Source organism: Perca fluviatilis, chromosome 21 (genome assembly GCF_010015445.1).
Source record: "Perca fluviatilis chromosome 21, GENO_Pfluv_1.0, whole genome shotgun sequence".
Lineage (NCBI taxonomy): Eukaryota > Metazoa > Chordata > Actinopteri > Perciformes > Percidae > Perca > Perca fluviatilis.
Window position 1 is genome coordinate 1,505,356 of NC_053132.1, and position 25,260 is coordinate 1,530,615.

General features: G+C 41.3%; 1 long non-coding RNA gene across 1 annotated transcript; it reads left to right on the forward strand.

Moving 5' to 3' along the window:
* Positions 1–1,985: 1,985 nt before the first annotated feature.
* LOC120550773 lies at positions 1,986–24,464 on the forward strand. The gene is made up of 3 exons (XR_005637781.1): positions 1,986–2,083; positions 16,031–16,074; positions 24,449–24,464. It is a non-coding gene; the product is annotated as an uncharacterized LOC120550773 (long non-coding RNA).
* Positions 24,465–25,260: the final 796 nt, after the last annotated feature.

Here is a 25,260-nt window from a genome sequence, read left to right on the forward strand (position 1 = left end):
GCAGGTAGGCTGTTACCAAACAGGCTCCCTACTTCATCTTCCCGTAGACCAGTGTTAAATTGTGGTCCAACTCTGCCAGATATCCTTAGTGGTCCGCGAGCAAATGGGATGAAAAAAAAGTTGTCTTTGTTGTCGTTTTAGGGCTGTCAAAATTAAGATGTTAGCGTTACAAATAAAATTAATACAATTGTTGCAGTTACTCTGCTATTGAGATAAATTCTAAGGCGTGGATGGCGACCAGGGTATCAAATGAAACTAGAAGTTCTCATTCACATGTTAGTGTCATTCCTGACATCCTAAAAAAAATTGTACTTCTCCAAAGCTCAACTCTCCTCTTTTCCATCTGCTTCTCTCAACCAGCAGCCCACTTAAAAGAACATGTTACTTCTTTGGGAAATTAGCCTAGGTTATTTGTAGTCTGCGGTGTAGGTTGGTGGTCTATACATGTTGGCTTCTTAATAATTGACATCCTAATATTCTGAGAAAATAATCTAAAACATGCTGCATACCTGTGCAAATCCCTTTCTGATTCAAAGCCTACTAGCCCACTGCTACAGAAATCTGATAGTCAGCTCAGGTTGCAGTTAAAGGCTACAATGAAACTGTTAATCTGGTTTACTGGTGGTGTGCCTGACCCTGAGGGGCCGAGATCCCACCTCAGCCGGCGCTCCCCGGCCCTCACTTTCATTGCACCTTGGGGCGACCCTCTGACTCGCGCGTTGACTCCTTGGTCCGTGTTTCAAGACGGGTCGGGTGGGCTGCTGACATCACCGCATACCCCTGACGCCTATTACGTGAGTCGCTCTTTTCGTACGTTGTATTCTGAGTTAAACATGGATCTCACCACCGACGCCGTCCTGCCATTCCTCATTGCCAACGACATGGATAGAGCCCCCCCCCACCTGACCATTCTCCACAGGATTTATAAAACCCTTCCCATCAGCAGCACCAGCACCGAACAAAGTTTCAGCCGTCTGTGTCTCATTAAGACATACTTGTATACTCGTGCATGGATGAGGCCAGACTGTCACATCTCACCTTGCTGTGTGTGGAGAGGGACATATGGACATATGGACAGGGACAACGTGGCTGGCAGATTTGCCACCATGAAGGAGAGGAGATTTTATAAGGGACCATGATATATAGTTTTGTTTGATGTATTTGTTATGGAGGATTGTTAAGCAGACAACAAAAAGGTAAAATCGCCTTTGAGAATTTATATTTTAGTTATGAATAAGTCACTCAGAATGTTATAAATCTGTTTTACTCAAAGTTTTCATCCCAGCACCTGTAGCCTACCTATGGAGTTGTAAACAAACTTTGTGGTCAATATATATAATAGTGCCATGTTAATTATATAGTGTGGCAGTGATTGAGAACTCTTGGCCTGTTCAGCACCATCGCTGTCCATCAGCTGTCGCTGTCCGTGGTGCTGAAACATTTCTCTTGACTGGCAAACTGCTTTCTTTGTTCGTCAATAGAAACTTGTGAAAGAATGTGTCTTTTCTTTGTGTTTTATTTGACATATAGGCTTATTGGCTCAACAAGTGACACATTAGAACATGCATTCACCAGATATGTTACTGTTTTTTTAATGGTTTTAATTTTAAAATGACTTGGTAGCAGAGGGCCCCATGATGAAGCTCCGCCCCCACTGTACAGAGAGTCTAGCTCCGCCCCTAAACAGAAGTGTTTCTTTTGGGACAATACTAACCATCAGAGGTGGGACTATGGCAGGAAGTGGTCAGTGCACGTTAGCAGTGGACCGTCGAACCGTGCAACACACACACGCTCTGAACAGAGACAAGTGAGCCAAACGGTTCGGATGTTTTTTCATGAATCGTGCCACCAGACTGTGTGTGTACGTTGAGTTTTAAACGTGTGTGTGTGTGTGTGTGTGTGTGTGTGTGTGTGTGTGTGTGTGTGTGTGTGTGTGTGTGTGTGTGTGTGTGTGTGTGTGTGTGTGTGTGTTTGTGTGTGTGTTCAGACCAAACAGGAGCAGGAGGAGCCTGAGAAGCTGTTTGTCCTGGCCGTAACCATTAAAGATGAACATGTAAACGTGGACCTGTCACTAACACTCACAGTGAGTAGTCCCCGCCACAAACTCTACCCAGCATGCATCAATCGCACAGAGACACACAAATCTTATATTTACAATGTATTTAACAACCTATCCAGCCAAGATTTTATTTTATTATTTTATTTTTATTTTCCTGAAATATTGCAAGATTTAAAAGAATACATATATTTTTTCTTGTTGTTATTATTATTATTATTATTGTTATTGTGTTGTTGTTGTTGTTGTTGTTGTTGTTGTTGTTGTTGTTGTTGTTATTATTATTATTATTATTATTATTATTATTATTATATTATTATTATTATATCTGAAGTTTAGAAGAAAAATGGTCTGGAGTGCTTATTTTTTTTATGTAACGTTTTAATTTTTTTATATTTATTTCTTATGTTATTATATTATTTTTTAAATATATATTTAATTTAATTTTTCATGATATGTATTGATTCTAATGTAAGAGTGTAATCCAGCTGCAGTGCCTCAGTCTGACCACACGGTGGCAGCAGCTGATCATCATCTGGTGGGATTAGTTATGGTTGACATGGTATGACATGAGAGAACAAACTACTCATCCATCCATCCTGAACATTCATCACAAACATTCACCATTCATCCATTCATCCACAACATTCATCCATTCATCCACAACATTCATCCATTCATCTATTCATCCACAACAGTAATACATTCATCCACAACATTCATCCATTCATCCACAACATTAATACATTCATCCAACACATTCATCCATTCATCTATTCATCCACAACATTCATCCATTCATCCATTCATCCATTCATCCACAACATTCATCCATTCATCCACAACATTCATCCATTCATCTATTCATCCACAACATTCATCCATTCATCCACATCATTCATCCATTCATCCACAACATAACCCACACATTCATCCACCGTGAAGATAATCTCTAGTTAGTTTCAGAGTTAATTTATGGATCCTGATTATATTAACAAAGAAATAACTAAACAATTTATTCAACTACCAAAACTGTTATGATTAAATATAATGTACATAAGCTTTGCTACACTGACATTTCCGAAGTCTCAAAAAAACAAACATACAAGGACATGCAGTGTCCATTACTAATCCTAACTAATAAATCTAAGTAAATAATATATATTTTGTATGCCTTAAAGCTGTTTGATTCTTCTTGTGTTCAGCGTGACCTGGGCGCTGTGAAACCTCCAGGTTCTGTCTCACTGATTGTTTCGACGTCTTCCTCCGTCTTGTTACCAAATCTCTCAGATGAACAGCTCAGCCAGTCGCCAGGCTGCGTTTGCGTCATATCGCCGAGCGGGCTGTACTCAAGAAGTATTAAACAGCCATAATATATACTTCTACAGTGGTAACACCAGTACACATGCAATAGCCTACATGTAACTTCTGAATACTAAGGACAGAATAATTCACTGGGACCAGAGGCGTCAGACTGGGGGGAAAAAGGGGACTGAGTACCCAGGGCTCTCATGTGAGGAGGGCCCAAAAAGATGTTAGAATGAAAAGCTGTGGATTTGGGGAGGGGCCCATTGAGAATGCCTTTCTACAGGGCCCAGAATGTTGTGCTACCCTGCTGAGGACAGAATAATAAAGTGCTAAAAGTTTCTTGTCCTTCAGCAAAAGAACCTAAACTAAACATATTTTTCTGGCATCATCATAAGACATTTGAGAACTTAGGATGTGGTCTATGCAGTCTCTGTTTTCCATAACCAGATGAATGGCACCAAATATGCCGCTCTACAAACCTGATCCTCCTTCTGTAGGCTCTGGTCATTCAGTTTTCAGTGTGGATACCTTTGGAATTACAGTAAGAGACAAACATGTAGTTAAGGCATGTTGGGTCAAAATGAATCATGAATAAATGAGCATGTGCATGAATATACAGTATGCTTCAGTTAAGGACTTGTAGTATTATGTGAACAAACTCCTACATGTCAAATCTTATCAGGCATGAAAACGAGTCAGGGGTGAAAAAGGTGAGAAGGATATTACCCCTCTGGGGGGGTCCGGGGGCATGCTCCCCCGGAATTTTAAAGCATCAATCTGATGCATTTTGAGATGCATTTTTTGCCAACCAACAGTGTAATATTTCAATATGCACTCATTAAAGTTAATTTGACTGACAAAACAGTTAAAGTCCTTCTGACATTACACAATAATAAAAGTCATAAATTTTAAAGAGTAAAACGTTTTGGATACATTTTTACTTCTGCCAACCATATGTTAAATAAAGAGTCAATGTGGATTTACATATTGCAATAATATCATAATCCTACAATGAATCATTGTGAAAACTAAACTTTACTACTTTGGCCAGGTCATCATCAAAAAAGCAAATTAGTACATTCATGATTTTGTCCATGTTGATATTAGCTGCTTTATTTACATTTATTAAAATTCAATTCAATTTTATTTATAGTATCAAATCTTAACAAGAGTTATCTCGAGAGACTTTACAGATAGAGTAGGTCTAGACGGCCACACTCTATAATTTACAAATACCCAACAATTCTAGCAATTACAGTAATTCCCTCAAGAGCAAGCAGTGCGACAGTGGCGAGGAAAAACTCCCTCTTGGGAAGAAACCTCGGACAGACCCAGGCTCTTGGTAGGCGGTGTCTGACGAGCCGGTTGGGGTAGTGATGAACAGTGGCGATAGTAGTCACATTAATAATGGAACAGTGACTTCAAATGGTAGTCGTAGTAGTTCATGTAGCAGGGTTCAGCAGGAAGTAGCAGGGTTCAGCAGGAAGTAGCAGGGTTCAGCAGGAAGTAGCAGGGTTCAGCAGGAAGAAGCAGCCGGGTTCAGCAGGAAGTAGCAGGGTTCAGCAGGAAGCAGCAGGGTTCAGCAGGAAGCAGCAGGACATTGCAGGGCACCGCTGAGCTCAGCAGGGAGTGCAGCAGGACCACGGCGACAGCTGCAACCAGGGTCTTGGTGCCAACGTTCTCCAAGGAAATACGCTGGGGGAAAAAAAGCATAAGGACTCCGGGGAGTAAACTCCCCAGAAGCTAGGATTAGTAACAAGCATTTCTGGGACGGGATGCACACAAATGGTAATAGAAAGGGAGAGGAGAGAGCAGCTCAGTGTGTTAAAGGAAGGAAGTCCCCCGGCAGTCTAGAACTATAACAGCGTAACTAAGAGAGACAGGTCATAAGGAGACGTTGTTTTCATATAGCTAGACGTCTAAACTCTGGGACGAGGCCGTTATGTTTAAATACCTGCCATGCTGACTCCAAACAGACAGCTTTATCAAGGCAGTTTGGGCTTCAGATAGCTTTTAAACAGTGGCCATGTTAATGACAAATCATGTTCCACACACGTCAACGTGCACACACGTATTGACTGTATCACGGTCGGGCGGTAAAGGCACAGTCACAGTCTTAACGGTAGCGGTTGTTGCCGGTAACGTATTCGTATGACAGAGTGAAAGGACCGAAGCTTTGTGATTAGCATCTAATGACTAGCATCTAATGACTAGCAAGCTCTGTCTTACCGCTGCTGCCGTCCAGTATCTTCCTTCAACATGCGCTGCAGAAGCCCCGGGCTCCCTCAGTTTGAGACACCAAGTGCTAATAACAGCTTCCTGTCTCCACTATATCCTGTCTATGGTCTCCACCCTTTTCCTCTTGTCCTCCATTCATGCCCAGGGCCATTTGTTTTAACTCCTTTCTCAGCTAAAGCTGCCTGTATCTGCATGCTCCAAGTTTGATAAACTTTTGGTGCGTTCTTTTTGTCTTGTAATCACGACTAGTAGCTTGAGTGTGACGTCACATCCGAGTTGAAAAACGAATAACCGCGGGTAGGCTACTGCTCTGCTTTCTGCTCAAGACTCGGCCAGTGTTGTCATATAGGAACCGAGGGTCTCTAGCCAATTTCAGCTGCACAAGCTAATTGTGCAGTATTTAACTCCTAATAAGACTGTAGAGACATGCCTATAGGTAGCAGTATACAGCGCTATGTTTAACTCCTAATAAGACTGTAGAGACATGCCTATAGAGAGTATACAGCTATGTTTAACTCCTAATAAGACTGTAGAACATGCCTATAGGTAGCAGTATACAGCTATTTTTAACTCCTAATAAGACTGTAGAGACAGCCTATAGGTAGCAGTATACAGCACTATGTTTAACTCCTAATAAGACTGTAGAGACATGCCTATAGGTAGCAGTATACAGCACTATGTTAACTCTAATAAACTGTAAACATGCCTATAGGTAGCAGTATACAGCACTATGTAACTCCTAATAAGACTGTAAGACATGCCTATAGGTAGCAGTATAGCGCTATGTTTAACTCTAATAAGACTGTAGACATGTCTATAGGTAGCAGTATACAGCTATGTAACTCCTAATAAGACTGTAGTGACATGCCTATAGGTAGCAGTATACAGCTATGTTTAACTCCTAATAAGACTGTAGAGACATGTCTATAGGTAGCAGTATACCGGCTATGTTTAACTCCTAATAAGACTGTAGAGACATGTCTATAGGTAGCAGTATACAGCACTATGTTTAACTCCTAATAAGACTGTAGAGACATGCTATAGGTAGCAGTATACAGCGCTATGTTTAACTCCTAATAAGACTGTAGAGACATGCCTATAGGTAGCAGTAACAGCGCTATGTTTAACCCTAATAAGACTGTAGAACATGCTATAGGTAGCGTATACAGCACTATGTTAACTCCTAATAAACTGTAGAGACATGTCTATAGGTAGCAGTATACAGTGCTATGTTTAACTCCTAATAAGACTGTAGAGACATGCCTATAGGTAGCAGTATACAGTACTATGTGTACCACTTCTTCATTTGGTTACAACAACAACAAAAGTGCTTAAAATTGTAGAAAACCACAATGTTTACTACGTGTGATGATGTAGCCATCTTTGAAAGTGAGCTCGGGGTCCTCTGAGTTCAGATCGACTTGGACGTGGTATATATCACGACCTGGGGCGTTCTTTTGCAACTTTCCGGTTCGTAACTCTGGAAAACGACTCGTAGATCGACTTTCGGTGGACACATTTTTTAGCCGCGTTACCACGAGACCACACCAGCACCGCACTCTCACATTTCGGCAAAGACGCACCCTACTTTGCATCTGATTGGCTAGAACTTCGTTTCATTGGTTGGTGGAAGTTCGATGATTGGTTAAATCAAGCGCATAGAAATCGGGTAAAAGGCCTTAAACCCTTAAACATTTTGTCATCGAATCTACACGATTCACGTAGGTCACCTATTTTGGTTTCAAAACGGCAAATTTTGCAGTAAGGTGAGTGATTTTCATGTCTGTCTTATTCTAGACATTGAGTATGGTACGCAAGAACACACTTTTTGTGGTATGTCCATTTTGGGAATAAACAGCATTTGAAAATAGATAGTAACAAGTGTGTGTGACTCATCTTAAAATAGACTAATGTGCTGACAGAAGGTCCTCATATTTAATATCAGACACAACTTAGTCAACTCTAAGAAAAGTGTAAAAGCACCAACAGTGGTAAATTACTCTTGCAACAGCATGCTTGTTAGGTACATTAACAGTATAATAATAATAATAATGTATTTATGAGGGTTGGAGGAAAGATCTGACATAGTGACGCTCCAACATTGAGCCTGGTGCTTCATGCAGGACATTTGGCTGCAGGACCACTGAAGATCTATCAGAACACAGCCTCATTTCCTGAAAAACACACAAAGGTACATTTTGTGGAACGATGTGACAGTTATCGAGGCATAGTATCGCTTTTTCTTTTAAAGCCAACCCCCCCTCTCCCCCCCGATAACCCTCGCCCTCTGAGCCCTCTTCAGCCGTACAGCCGTTACAGATGCTGTCAGCGGGGCGCATGGTTAAGCCTATATTAGAGGAGTTGTTTCAGATACTTCCCTATATTTAATACTGTAGGTATTAAAACATTATAGGTTCAAATATTATAAATATTGTATTATAACTATTAATAGGTTCAAAGGAATTAATTGAAATACTTCCCTATTTCTTAGATTATTTTTAGAGACACACACACCCCCGCACTCGCAGGTTCTGGCTACAGTGGAAACCCGATGACGAGACAAGAGGCTTTCGATTGACAACCTAGATGTCCCCCCGTATGTGAAATACACAGCACACAGAAGATCTTTATAACCAAACAGTTACAATTGATTACTCACACTCAGACAGCCACTTCTGCCTCGGTCACAGAGGTTTCCGCTCAGCTGGAGGATCAAAGGTCTGCTTGTCAGGTCGGTCCCCGGGGTCGCTGCAAACCGCTCGGCTAAAGAGGAGGCCACCACTTCCTTTTTTCGGGGGGTCCCCGCTCACGCAGGTTAGTGACAAAAAAGAAGAAAAAGGGAAAAAAAAGAAATAAAGTCTTCTAAAAGAGCAAAAAAAGACTCACAAGGCTTTTTGGGTCACCTTGCTCAAGACGAACACAGGCGGTTTTATTATTTTTTTTTTAAAAAAGCAAAAAGTTAACAAGCAAACAAAATAAAATGAAAAAATGAACAGCGTTCAATCACTCAAAAAAAATACTCTAAGACAGAGTCTTGGTCAAAAAACAGAAAACAAACCCAAGGGATCGAGCGAGAGAGCGCTTTCTGACAAAGCACCCATTTTTATATGAACATTTCTTGGGGTTCAGCCCCCCATCACAGCGAGGTGTGTTTTATCACATTTGTTTCACCTTACATGGTAATACAGTCGTAAATCAAGCATCAGGTTGGATATACGTAAAGCCATCTCATATGACGATATTTCCTTTATACATATGCATGTTGCTATCTAACATAGAATCTAACTGCTCACTTCAACTGCATTGATCAATAGGTCAGAGCAGTAACCTTTTTCACCTCTTGTATGCATCAAGAGCCTAACCCCTCAAGTGCATGTACACAGGGCCCCAACAGCACTTCCTCTTTCCAGCTGTGCAGGTTCAGATAGACAGTTGCACAAAGCTACTTGTGCATCTGAGGCCTCTTGCAGACACTTCCTCTTTTCCGACTGCAGGGTCAAATAGGCAGCTTCACACAGTAACTCACACTAAAATGTCTCCAGGCATGTTTATAGTAATATCAGAAACACAAAAACATATATTTCTAAAGGCACATTAGCACTCATAAACCAAAATCAAAGGCAGTATTATAGTTTCAAGAGCAGAAATATATTTTAGCTGTTTTTGGGTTAATACAAATACATTTCAAAAAGCAAAAATATTTCAAAAAGCAGGAATACAGTTTTTAATTGTTTTTTGGATTTTCACATACTCTCGTTCAACAATTTATAAAAATGTACTGTGTCATTAGTGCATGAAATGAATGTCTACCTGCTTATCTGTGAAGAAACAGTTACATTCTAAGGGCAAACTGCACAGGGTGATTTTTATTAAGATGGGACAATAACGCACAATAATTAGAGCTTGGTCCATTATGCTAATAGTTTATCTGAAGTTGCTGGCAGGTTGAAAATGTGCCACAACAAACAGTAACCTATGTTAACCTGAACTATAGCATGTCATTGACAGTTTTATTAAATCATTGTATATTAAAATGGCACACACAGAGACACACAGAGACACACACAAAGAGAGAGAGGCACACAGACACACACACAGACACACACACACACACACACACTTTCCTGAGCAGAAGTAGTCTGTTCACTGGAAGTTACAACATCATGGAGGGTGGCATATTCTGCTATATAAGAAATTCATCAGAATGGAAGAAACCATCAGAACGACCACAGATAGACACACACACACACACACACACACACACACACACACACACACACACACACACACACACACACGTAAACAAACATCCGTCAGGCCGCAAGCCCCAGCAAAATGCGTTTCTGCGTATGTTATTTAGGATGTTGGATATACCAGATATGGCAGGGACAGGACAACAGGAGTCCCAATGGTGGTTGAGACAAGCAGAGCTCCTCATTTATTGAGCCTTTCAGGAATCAAAAGAGAATATCACACACAACCAGTTTAGAAGAACAATCTGGCCCATAAATCACAGTATTAAATAAACCTTAGCTGCCCCTCTTGGCAGTAAGCGCTAGTTACTCCGCTAGCTCCATGTGCCTTCTTAACATGAAGAACATAAATACTGGATTAAGCTAGTTTGCCTCACACACACTTAGCTAGCAACTAGCATTAGCTGTGGATTTCTTAAACATTGGCTCACACTGCCCACATATTCTGTTCAACCATCTACACAGTGAAACTTCAAACAGCTGTAATATACAAAATTGTTGCACCAACCAACCTATTTATGATTTAAATCAACATTTCAATGTTACAGTGCTCTGATACCTGGCTTAACTTTCAGGAAACAAAAGAGAATATGACCTACGGTGGCCGCGGAGGGTCAAAAAGACTCTGTGCTAGGGCAAGCCAAACAGAAAAGGAGCACTCAAATAAAACATAGACACAACACAGACAAAAAACACAGACACACACATGCTCTTCCACCACGCGCATCACGCCCCCCAACCCCCCCCCAAACACACACAGTGAACTTCCCAAGCTCCCCGTGGGTGCCCTTCCCTATCTCAGTGGTCTGTTGGATTGCTCTGTGCATCACTTGCAGGTAAGCCATGTTTAATCGTTCTTAAATACGGGAAATTTGCTGCTAATGGTTAGCCTGCATACACCTCGAATTAGCTCACTGATTCTTGAAACTTTGCCAAAAACAGGTTTTAATTTTGAAAATAAAAAGTTGGTTAAATTACAGCATCTGAAGGTATATCATTATAGACCAAGGTCTTGGCTGTTCAGCAATGTACCGGTGTCACCTCCCCATTTTGTATTTTTTTCATAAAATAGGCGTTTTTACGGTTATTACTTTGTTTTTGTCAACACCGTCGGACACAATAAAAAGCAAATTATTTTTTATTTATTTGGTCTAATATGCATTTAGAGTTTTTAAATCATTATCTGGCATTCTTAGTACACATATATGCTGTTAAATGTTGAATATTCACTTTTGTTCCTTTTTTATACTGTTTCACGTGTACTCCTTGAAAAGATCTAACGTTTACTTTAACCCTAAATAGAAAAAAAATATTTTTTTATTTAACAAACATATATTTGTATTAAAAGGGACTATTACTTTAATAACTCAACAGCACTGAAGAAACATATTGTAAGCATATTCATTTAAAACAAATAAAACTCCCTCTGACGGTGGTGACTTTAGAACTGACGGTGGTGACACTAATCTGGTGACAGTGGCCTCAATACAACAAACAATTCCAAAATGTTTACCACACAAGATGGCGTCTTGCTTAACAACTTCATTTAACTATTGGGTCCAAAAAATAACAATCCTGAGCATGTATATCATGTGAAAGAGTCGTTTTTTGTCACCACCGTCAGGTTTTCTGTGACGTAAAGTCTGACGGTGGTGACAAAAACTTCAATATAATTGTTGATCACAATAAATACGGGCTCACGGCTGTGGTTCGGCCGCAACTCGAGGCCGAACCACAGCCGTGAGGATATCCATGAAAACCTGACGGTGGTGACGTCTGACGGTGGTGACGTCTACCTCTACTCTTTCACATGATATGCATGAGTTGTTCACATTAGCCATCTTGTTTCCCCTCTATTGCTAGCTACTTCAGACCTCTTCTTAAAAAGTATACATTTATGTCATAATCTAATCTAAAAAAATGTATACAAAAGAGACGGTGTTGACCTGTTATGGTTGCGACAGTAGCAGTGTCCAAAAATATGTTTATTTTAAGTTTAAGAGAAAATAGCAAACTTAAGGGAGCTTGAATGATCTTGACGCATGCAGTAGAGCTGAAGGTTTGAAAATGGGGTCCTCAGGAATGTAGTTGACCTTGTAGTTGCCTGACTTTATTGCTTTTTATAAATATCTGACGGTGGTGACGAATATGTGGGACACATTTTGAGCAACCACAAAATAATAGTAAATATTGTTAAAAACTCACTGTTTGTAGTTTTTAAAACTTATAAAAATGTACTATTTCATGTGGTAAAGATATTTTTCAATTCAATTATTACTTTTAGTTTTTTTAATCAAGTTGAAATGATTATCTCTTATCCGAGGACAACTGATTTTGTAGGTAATGGGCCAGCAAATAATCATTAAATAAAAAATAAAAAAATAAACCTATAAAAGAACCTTACATATGTGCAAAGGACCCCCTGATTATAACCTTGATTCTTTTTATTCATGAAAATGTTATTCATTTCCAACAGAATGAGCACTTTTCTTGGGTGGACATGTTTTTGGCAAAGTTTCAAGAATCAGTAAGCTGATGTTATTGCTAATGTTAGCAAACTCAAATATGTTATAACTTAGGTGCAAGCTAAGTTGAGATTTTACTGTTAAACCTTATCTATGCATTTTACAAGTACCTGACGCCAGCTAGCTGTTACTTTACTTTAGATATTGAGCAGTAATTTATGGTTTATTTTGATGTGACGGTGGTCAATACTTTCTCAGTAACAGTTAGCAGTCAGTGCACAAGCTAGGCTAACAATTCCTCTTGAATTCAGCAGAATGTAGGCTACAGTCTCTCTCACAAATGAGGTGAGGTGTGGATGTGCAGTGGGACAGAAAATGCTTCTTGATAATGTGAACTGTTACTGTAAAGTGTTCCTGCTACAGTTAGCTTAGCTACATCTGAATGGGACAGAAGCTACATGACTAAATGAACTGGCGTTTTGATTGCATTTATGTCAATTCAATTCAATTTTATTTATAGCATCAAATCATAACACAAGCAGCTCTGGAGACTCAGTTTGCTCTTTCAAATGTGTAGTGTGTGTGTGTGTGTGTGTGTGTGTGTGTGTGTGTGTGTGTGTGTGTGTGTGTGTGTGTGTGTGTGTGTGTGTGTGTGTGTGTGTGTGTTGGCTATTCTACATAATGTCTGTGAAGATTTGACTTTCTCTTTTCTGCTTTTCTTATTTAATTTGATTCATTTTGGAAAATCTTTGGTATGTTTTGATAATATTATGCACTTCTCAAATACTTGAATGTGTGTGTTTTAGCTGTTCTACATACTGTGTTTACAAAGTAAAGTAAAATTGTGTGACTTTTCTGCTTCTTAATCTAAATCTGCTTATTGAAGAAGATTGCTTACTTGTATACTTCTGCTTTTAAGTTTGTATTTATGGATGATTATTTAATTTCTACGAAGATTTTGCAAATCCCAATACTTGTGTGTACTGATGTTTTTGCTGTACTGTGTTTACAAAGTTGATTTTCCTTTTTCGTTTTACTGTTCTTAGGTGTTACATTGTGATGCTGCTATTGTGTTATTGGTATTGAGTTATATGTTTGGTAATAAAAAGTTAAACTGGCAAAAACCAACGTTTGTTTCTCGGGGTGAGGGTGTACACACAGACAGACAGGCCCGGTGTGGTGCTCCACCATACAGCCCAGCAGGCCCGGGGTGCTCCACCATACAGCCCAGCACGGTGTGATGTTACACCATACAGCCCAGCAGGCCCGGTGTGGTGCTCCACCATACAGCCCAGCAGGCCCGGTGTGATGTTACACCATACAGCCCAGCAGGCCCGGTGTGATGTTACACCATACAGCCCAGCAGGCCCGGTGTGATGCTCCACCATACAGCCCAGCAGACCCGGTGTGATGCTCCACCATACAGCCCAGCAGACCCGGTGTGATGTTACACCATACAGCCCAACAGGCCCGGTGTGGTGCTCCACCATACAGCCCAACAGGCCCGGTGTGGTGCTCCACCATACAGCCCAGCAGACCCGGTGTGATGTTACACCATACAGCCCAGCAGGCCCAGTGTGGTGCTCCACCATACAGCCCAGCAGGCCCGGTGTGGTGCTCCACCATACAGCCCAGCAGGCCCGGTGTGATGCTCCACCATACAGCCCAGCAGACCCGGTGTGATGCTCCACCATACAGCCCAGCAGGCCCGGTGTGATGCTCCACAAATATTACAGATGCAGTACAATACAAGACAACTCATGGACCAGTGGCACGCAGTATATTTTCACAATATCACTTACAAGCACAAAACTCACTTCTCGAGGATATAAGTAGCACAATACTCAGTTCTTAAGGATATAAGTAGCACAAAACTCACTTCTCGAGGATATAAGTAGCACAATACTCAGTTCTTAAGGGTATAAGTAGCACAATACTCAGTTCTTAAGGATATAAGTAGCAGCGTCTCCGCCATATGTGGCGGCTGCCAATAATAGCAGATATAGCGCAGTACTTTGCAAGCCGTTTAGCCCTCTTTTTGGCCATCCCAAGTTGTTGCAGCCCTCTTACTACCAGCCTGTGTGTTTCCTAGGCTACCAAATATGAAAACTAGTAGTGTGCACCTATAGCCCAGCTCTGAGATGGTGTTTAGGAGTGGTTGGTATTTAACTACCTTGGTGTAGAAAGACTCCTCCATGCTGGAATCAAAGCTGCAGCCTACCTCCAAAATATGCACCTCCCTGGACTCCTCACTGATAATAACTACATCTGGTGTATTGGCCACCAGGTGTAAGAGAGTGCTAGGATTACTACTACTACTACTAGAGTTACTACTGCAATGCTGGAACATGGATGGTTTTACCTAAGAATGTTTGTACATTCTTACTGAGAGAGGGAAATGGTTTGATATGTCTTTCACTATAAGGTCTACTATTCTGTCATGACTTGCTATGTACATTCCTTTGTAGGCATGGCAACCATTTAGGATGTGAGACAGAGTTTCAGTGATATGTTCTGAGGTGTGATGCAAACAATGAGGGACCTGAGTTGTGGGAAACCAGATGGAGAGGTTGAGTCTGGTAGGGAGGACTTGTAATCTGGCTTTTACTGTGAATGTGAGGATGTCCTCATTGAGTGCAGAGTTCTTGAGGAATGAGTGAGACACAGAGTGATTAGCAGAGTGATCAGCAGAGTGATCAGCAGAGTGATTAGCAGAGTGATTAGCAGAGTGATCAGCAGAGTGATCAGCAGAGTGATCAGCAGAGTGATTAGCAGAGTGATCAGCAGAGTGATCAGCAGAGTGATTAGCAGAGTGATCAGCAGAGTGATTAGCAGAGTGATCAGCAGAGTGATCAGCAGAGTGATCAGCAGAGTGATCAGCAGAGTGATCAGCAGAGTGATTAGCAGAGTGATTAGCAGAGTGATCAGCAGAGTGATCAGCAGAGTGATCAGCAGAGTGATTAGCAGAGTGATCAGCAGAGTGATCAGCAGAGTGATCAGCAGAGTGATCAGCAGAGTGATCAGCAGAGGGAAGACATGCAAGTTTCCCCTGAAGTCTGAGTCCGGTCCAGTGTTGATGTTGTTGATGTTGGTGTAGATCCATCAGAGTTCTCCGGGCACCTGCAGATGTTAGCAGGTGGCTGTGACCACCATATGTGGCTGTAGCCTTGACGACAGTGTGAGGGTCAGTTATAATGTCCTCTGAGACCATCACAGTCCCAGAGTCAGACCCACCCACTCCAGTGACACTCCTGTTCTGATACAGAGGTCATTCAGATCTGGCCAGTCCGACCAGACCCCAAAACCAGCAGAGTGGGTATCAAGCTTTCCACTGTTTTTTATTTTGAATCCTAGGAAGTGGGGATCCGACTCCCCGGCCAATGGGACCTTGCGTCTTCTTAGGTCCAGGAACAGGGAGGATCGAGCCAGCTCCCGAACATCTTTATCGTCACTGTTCAGCATGTTCAGAAGATGGGAAATCCGCATGCTGGTGTAGATCCAGTCTATGTTTGGTACTCCCAGTCCCCCTTCCCACTGGGGGTGAAAGATAATGTCACGGGTGCTGTGTGTGTTGAGTCCAAACCATTTTCGCACTAAGCTCACTATTTTATTCACTATTATTGAGGATGATTTGAATCGCTTTAGATCTTTTATGCTGCCAAAGATGTATGAGTTTATTCCTGCTCACCTTCTTTCTCCTCCGGCCATAGGTTGCATCTCCCGTCTCCAGGGAGGGCAAGACGGTTTCACGCAGGTAACACACAAAGACACACACACACATACACAGACACACACACACAAAGACACACACACACATACACAGACACACACACACAAAGACACACACACACAAAGACAGACACACACACACATACACAGACACACACACACAAAGACACACACACACAAAGACACACACACACATACACAAAGACACACACACAAAGACACACACACACATACACAGACACACACACACATACACAGACACACACACACATACACAGACACACACACATACACAGCACACACACACAAAGACACACACACACACACATACACAGACACACACACACAAAGACACACACACACACACATACACAGACACACACACACAAAGACACACACACACAAAGACACACACACACATACACAGACACACACACACAAAGACACACACACACATACACAGACACACACACACAAAGACACACACACACAAAGACAGACACACACACACACACACACACACACACACACACACACACACATAGACAGACACACACACACATGCCAAGCTTCAGTGGTGCAGCCAAGTCTCCCCTCTTGTAGCCAGGGTGACTAAGATGTTCCGTAGTAAAACCTTAAATGTTTCTCTGTACCATTGAGTAATTGAGGGAGGCTTCTCCTGAATCCACTGGAATAATTATAATAATTTATACTCTATTACAGTTTTTTCATTTGCTAAACGACAGTGGGCACAACTGGAGTCACATACGCTAAACTCTAACTCCAGTCTGCATTACCAACAGTCACCTGATCTAAACCGTTCACATCACCTGCTAAACTCATTCACAGCAACACAACTCTTAACACACACACGTCAGATTTGTTGTGTAGTTTTGCACTTTGAGTTAGAGGCTTCAAAAATCGTGTGACATGAAAAGATTTTGTGTGTAAGCATTTGGAAAAAACTGTAACCATTGAGGCGTTTGGCCAGGTGGCACATATATATATATATATATATATATATATATATATATATATATATATATATATATATATTGGCCAAGGAGCTCATGTAGCTCAAGAGGTTTTGCTCTCTGTGTGTCAGTTTAAATAACTGTGGTATGTGTGTCGTTATTTAGTGTGTTAGCAGCTGGAAAAAAACTGTAAGAGGACTGTCTGTCTGCAGGGAATGTGTCTGACCAATCACGGGTAGTTGGGCCGCCTGGGCCAAAAAGCAGGTTCCGATTTTTTTCCCCAGTCCAGCCGCCTACACCATACACACATACACACACACACACACACAAACATACACACATACACATACAGACACACACACACACACAAACACATACACACACAGACAGACACACACACACACACATATATATAAACACAGACACACACACACACAGACACACACTTATAACACACACACACACAGACACACACACACACACACACAGACACACAACACACACACACACCACACACAGACACACACACACACACACACACAGAGAAGAACAGAAGAAACGTTTCCCAGAAACCACCAGAACGACTGCAGACGCAGCACTGCCGCCTCCTGTTAAACTTCAGAGGTCCGGTCGAGTCCACCCTGGTGTAGTCACGGTGACTAAGATGTTCTGTAGCCATTTAACCGCCAGTCCTCCTCAGCGATGTAGTGGCATGTGTCACGTAGCTCGCCGCTCAGAGCGCTGTCCAGCAAAAAGCCACGAAGCTAAAAACGCTCTCAAAAGTTAGTGTTATCTGCAGGACAACCAACGGGAAAGGACACAGATAAGCTGTTGGTTTATACATATAGGTCTATTTATGAATAATCTGAGACATGTTAGTTTATACATATAGGTCTATTTATGAATAATCTGAGACATGTTAGTTTATACATATAGGTCTATTTATGAATAATCTGAAACATGTTAGTTTATACATATAGGTCTATTTATGAATAATCTGAGACATGTTAGTTTATACATATAGGTCTATTTATGAATAATCTGAAACATGTTAGTTTATACATATAGGTCTATTTATGAATAATCTGAGACATGTTAGTTTAAACATATAGGTCTATTTATGAATAATCTGAGACATGTTAGTTTATACATATAGGTCTATTTATGAATAATCTGAGACATGTTAGTTTATACATATAGGTCTATTTATGAATAATCTGAGACATGTTAGTTTATACATATAGGTCTATTTATGAATAATCTGAGACATGTTAGTTTATACATATAGGTCTATTTATGAATAATCTGAGACATGTTAGTTTATACATATAGGTCTATTTATGAATAATCTGAGACATGTTAGTTTATACATATAGGTCTATTTATGAATAATCTGAGACATGTTAGTTTATACATATATACGGAGCCCCCTGGTCCCACTTTGTCAAAAAATTAATAATGACTTTATCTCGTTGGGCCCCCAGATAGTAACTTGCGGGCCACTAGATATTATCTTGAGGCCTCAAGATAGTAAAGTGTCTGACACATGGACCCTTTGTTATTAAACTGGAACCTGTAGTGTGGTGCAATACTTCACATTCTGTGCAATATTCTCTGTTTTAATATTCAGTATGCAATATAGTTTGCTGCAGTTCTGCTTCTATTTATTTACTAGTACTGTTCATCACAATTCTGTTAATACAGTAATGTAAATCTTGTAGGCTGCATATCCATAGTCCTTTATAATTCTTCTTCATATTTTATAGCCTATATTTAAACTTTTTACATGTATATATGTCACAAAGTGGAGCCAGGCAGCCAGAGTTTTCTTATGTTGTATATAGTGTGGTGTTTTGGTTTGCCTGGCACAGAACGGAAGACTCCTCCCAGCAGATAGAGAGAGTTCATTTCTCGCCTAAAACGTATTCAGAAGTGAATTTAGTGATGAATAAAATGGCAAAAATTGTTAAAATTGTCCTGTTGTTGGTCTGTCTATGTACCGGAAAGCCAATGGTTGAGGCACATGTGCATCACTTAAAAGTGTCCCCTGGAAACACTTCTGTTGTGGTGTGGGCTATTTGCATGTGTTGTCTTATTAGTGCTTATTAATCTGATTTCAACCAGTCTATAGAGAAAGGGACTACAGTCTTTACCCTTTTCTGTTTGAGGGAGGGGGGAAGAGGGCCAGCAGCACGCAACGTCCACTCTGCTTTTCCCGGCGCCAACGCGCCGATCCGCCAAACATCCACAGCTGTCCTCCGGCTCCGCTGTCCTGCCCGTCTATCTGTGCTCCGTCCTGCACTCCTGTAGCGTCCCCAACGTTTCTTTTTCGCTCTCTATCCGCTCCTCTTTCCTCCTTGTGTCTCAGTCATTCATTATCAAAATGCGCTCCCGGTGTGTTGGAGGTCGTTCCGTGTTCCTCCAGCATCTCTCCTGATGAGATCGGCCTCAGGTGCGCTGGGAGGAGTCTTCCGTTCTGTGCCGGGCAAACCAAACACCACACTATATACAACATAAAACACCCGAAACACCACACTATATACAACATAAAACACCCGAAACACCACACTATATACAACATAAAACACCACACTATATACAACATAAAACACCACACTATATACAACATAAAACACCACACTATATACAACATAAAACACCACACTATATACAACATAAAACACCACACTATATACAACATAAAACACCACACTATATACAACACAAAACACCACACTATATACAACATAAGAAAACTCTGGCTGCCTGGCTCCACTTTGTGACATATATACATGTAAAAAGTATAAATATAGGCTATAAAATATGAAGAAGAATTATCTCGTGCACGGAGATAGTTATAATAATTTTTTTTGACAAAAGTGGGACCAGGGGGCCGTTCATATAGGTCTATTTATGAATAATCTGAAACATGTTAGTTTATACATATAGGACTATTTATGAATAATCTGAAACATGTTAGTTTATACATATAGGACTATTTATGAATAATCTGAAACATGTTAGTTTATACATATAGGTCTATTTATGAATAATCTGAAACATGTTAGTTTATACATATAGGTCTATTTATGAATAATCTGAAACATGTTAGTTTATACATATAGGTCTATTTATGAATAATCTGAAACATGTTAGTTTATACATATAGGACTATTTATGAATAATCTGAAACATGTTAGTTTATACATATAGGTCTATTTATGAATAATCTGAAACATGTTAGTTTATACATATAGGTCTATTTATGAATAATCTGAAACATGTTAGTTTATACATATAGGTCTATTTATGAATAATCTGAAACATGTTAGACATGTGATGTCAGTGTATGTTTCTTGGCAGAGACGTTTGTCCACAATAAACTGTTTATTGTCATTGAAAAGTCGCCTCCATCAAACGTTAGCTGTCAACAATTCGTCATTAACTTGGAAACTCTGCTAAATCTAGTCCCAGTGTCCCTCCTCTACTTCCTGGGCAGTGGTGTCCTCAAGGTTAAAGAAGTGAGCTTGGGACCGGAGGTCGTCGGTTCAATCCCCAGACCGACAGGATAAATTCTGGGTGGGGAAAGTGAAAGAACAGCGCTTGTCCCTCCCTCATTACCACCACTGAGGTGCCCTTGAGCAAGGCCCTTAACCTCCAACCGCTCCAGTGGAGCTGCTCAGTGGCCAGCAGATCAGACTGTGCTTGTAGGGTTAATTTAGTCACCTATTTTTAATTTAGTTTTAGTCTTATTCGCAGACCGCATGCGAATACGGGTCGACCGGGTCGAACGAATAGCGGTGAAATAAATCGTGTCAGTTGGTCAGCCGGATGCGTTCAAAAATTGAACTCTTTGCGACAAGCTACGGACGGTTCCTATCCGACGGAAGTTAGCGTTGCTATGGTACTGATAAACAAACCTGCTAATGCTAATTGGTTAGCTAGCAACAGACGTCTAACTATTGATATTATACCGCTATATCACATTTAACATTTAACATGTCAACGTCCTGGGCAACTTTACTCCACGCAGCAGCCTTTCTATTTATATCTGTATAAGAGAGGTCAGAGAGAATCGGACATTCAGACACTTAGCAGTCCTTCTAGTTGTTCCGACATTTTTGTAAATCGCTCCGAAGCTTTTCAACCGGTGTAGTACGACATCCGCTGGGCGATATGTATTACGGAGCTGATTTCAACTGCCAGTGTGAAGGCGCGTTAGTCTTGTGTCAAATGTCCTTGTTAGATACAGTCATATTTAGTTATTCACATATCGTTAGTCAAGTTTTAGTCGAGTAGCTAAAGTCTCGCTCATTTTAGTCTAGTTTTATTCAAAACATTTTAGTCTTTTTTAAATAAATTATATCTGAGATTATTTCTGATAACCATTTCAGTCAAATAGTGTTTCACACATCTCAAATATTGGTTAAATATCATAATTACCTGACAAACTACACACTGGTTTTATATATCGAGCCTCTTCCTTCATGTAAATACAATCATACACAGACACAGTTAGCTAAGAGCCAGGGCTCCTGGGCTCTGCAGCACGTTGGTTTGTTGCCAGCGGTTGCATACATTACTCCGGCCGTTCTGCAAGCTGTTTAAGAGCGGCTAAGCCCGTCTCCTTCCCTCGCCCAGGGCCGGGCCACATCGCTATGCGCTGTAACGGCTTCTCCAGCAGGCTGAACCGGGCTTCCTCCCTCCCCCACCCAGACCACATCGCTACCTGGATGTAAAACCACTAGACGAAGAAAAGGGGACTCGCTGTCATCGTCTCGTCTTAGTCATGGAAGAAAAGGTCTCTCACGAACACATTTAGTCTCGTCTGACGGAATTTACACTAAGTGGTTGTACTGAGCAGCTTCCAGTATGAATGTGTAACTGTGTGAATGTGACCAGGGGGTTCCTGCAAAAGAGAGGCTGCCTCTCAGTGACACTTCCCTGAATAAAGAGAGGTGAAAAAATCTAAGTTAAGTGGAGCTAGACTCTCAGCACAGTGGAGGCGGAGCTTCATCACGGTGGGCCAAAAATGCCAGGGCTGATTTTTTTGTCCCAGTCCAGCCCTGCACACATACAAACAGACACACACACACACACACACACACACACACACACACACACACACACACACACACACACACAGAGTATCAATAGAACGGAAGAAACATTTCCCAGAAACCACCAGAACGACTGCAGACGCAACACTGCAGCCTACTGTTAAACTTCAGAGATCCGGTCGAATCCACCTTGTTGTAGTCACGTGTGACTAAGATTTCCGTAGTGATTTAACATATAGACACAAACACACACACACACACACAACACACACACACACACACACACACACACCTCCCTCCCAAACACACACACACACACACACACACACACACACCCTCAAACACACACACACACACACACACACACACACACACACACACACTCTCCAAACACACACACACACACACACACACACACACACACACACCTCCCTCCCAAACACACACACACACACACACACACACACACACACACACATACAGACACACACACCTCCCTCCCACGCACACACACACACATATATACACACATACACACACACACATACAGACACACACACAAACACACACACACGTCCCTCCCACACACACACACATATATATATATACACACACACACACATAACACACACACACATACAGAACACAAACACACACACCGCCCTCACACACACACACACACACACACACATACACACACACACACACATACAGACAGACACACACACACACACACCGCCTCACACACACACACACACAATATATATACACACACACACACACACACACACACACACATACACACACACACACAACACCTCCCACACACACACACACAACAACACAAACAAACACACAACACACACACACACACACACATACAGACACACACCTCCTCCCACGCTACAATAATACACATATATATACACACATAACACACACAACACACTCCCCACCACAAATACACACACAACAACACACAACACACACACCTCTCCACAAACACACACACACATACACAGCAACACACAACCCCTCCCAGCACCACACACAAAAACAAACACACACATAAAACAAACACACAAAACACACACACAAACAAAACAACACACTCAACAAAAAAAACAATACAACAAACAATACAAAAAACATACACAAATAAAACACACAACATAACACAACACAAACATAAAATAAAATATAACAATACAAAACACACAAACACCAAGCCCACCAATGTATCATTTATTAAGCATACAACAATAGACCTTTACCAAACTTTACGTAATATAGCAAGGTCACAGACTAAGGTAACATTGGTTGATGTGAGTAATGAACGTGTACATGGAGGTTTTCTTCTCGTATATGCTGCTGAACAACTTTAATGGCCACCAACGGTTCCGAGTCAAGCAAGGTGGTGAAAACATGGAGGACAACAATAATACAGATGTGGTTCTATAAGCATCCAGAAACATAGGTGGGTGTGTGTGTGTGTGTGTGTGTGGGGTGTGGTGTGTGTGTGTGTGTGTGTGTGTGTGTGTGTGTGTGTGTGTGTGTGTGTGTGTGTGTGTGTGTGTGTGTGTGTGTGTGTGTGTGGTTGTGATTGCAGACAACCAACGAAAAGACACGGTTGTAGTTTTATATATATAGTATTTATGAATAATCTGAAACATGTTATGCTGTGTATGTTCTTGGCAGAGGGCTAAAACAGTCTTGTCTATTTGTGAAATATTTCAGTCAACCAAAGTCTCTGGTTCCCACATGAAGTGACGGAATGGATGACGTTTTACTGGGAGAAAAGGTTTTTCCGAGCAGAAGCAGTCTGTTAACTGGAAGTTACATCATCTTGAAGAGATGTGATTGGCTGCAGAGTTAGACTCTCAGCACAGTGAGCGGAGTTTCATCACGCCCCCCTGCTAACCCTAACCCTTAAGAGTATAAATAAAAAGGAGAGACACCATGAGACACTAGAGATATCAGAGACATCAAAGACAACAGAGCATCCAAAACACACTGACATCAGGATCTTCATCTTCAGTTGAGTTGAAATCTGACCAGAAGGTAAGTTGGAAGGTAACTTTATATATCTGATGGTTTGTCTTAATTGTTAATCAGTAGTTTCAGTATGTTAACAGGTTCAGCCCAAGCACAGTTTAATCATTTGTGGCCCTCGTAATTTGACAGGGAAAGCAAAAGTCTTCATCTTGCTTCACAGAGTATTCTAGCTCTGCATGAGATACCAACGGGGAGAAACCCCTGTGAAAAACCACATAGAGTATGATGTCAGCACAGGTTGTTTTCAAATCAGCACCAACCAAAATGAGTTCTTGATCAAACTAAATGACAAACATCTCTTCTGTTCCAGCTGGTTTCAGTCGCCCCTCGCCCTGTTGGCCCCCTGTTGACCAGCTGCCAGCAGCTCATTCTCGCTGGACTGCAGTGACATTTATAATAATGACAACAGCTCTACCCCAGTGGAGTGTACACCATCTATCCCATCGGACCCACGGCCTGCTGTCCAGGGTACACTTCATCCCTCTTGGGACGCAGGTTGAACTTCAGATAATAATAATGTGAAGAGTTACAAGTTCTGACTGATGCTCTGATACAACAGATTAGGAATGGATAAAAAGTCATTTATTAAAATGTTCCAACAATCAATTCATTACATCCTGAGGTTCATCTTTTAAGACCGCCTGTATCACATATGAAACTAGAAGTGTGTGTGTGTGTGTGTGTGTGTGTGTGTGTGTGTGTGTGTGTGTGTGTGTGTGTGTGTGTGTGTGTGTGTGTGTGTGTGTAGGTGTACTGTGACATGGATTCAGAAGGAGGACGGTGGATCGTGAGTATTTTAACCTGAAGTCAACACTAGTTCCTTCCACAATAAATCACATTCCAGTAAAATTTGTTGCCCCCATCCCGTCCCTCCCCAGGTGTTCCAGAGGAGAACGGACGGTGGTGAACTTCTACACAGCGGGATCAATACAAGACCGCTTTGGTATCGCTGCTAATGGAGAGTATGTGTGGTGAGAAATGAAACCAAACTAACAGTCATGTCCCACAGAAACTGTTTCAAATGTTTGTTTGTTTTCAGGTCTCGAAGCCTCTTCTACATGACTCTGTGGAAAAAGTACGAAGCGCTGGTCGCATTATGGAGGACTTTGAAGGAAACAAAGG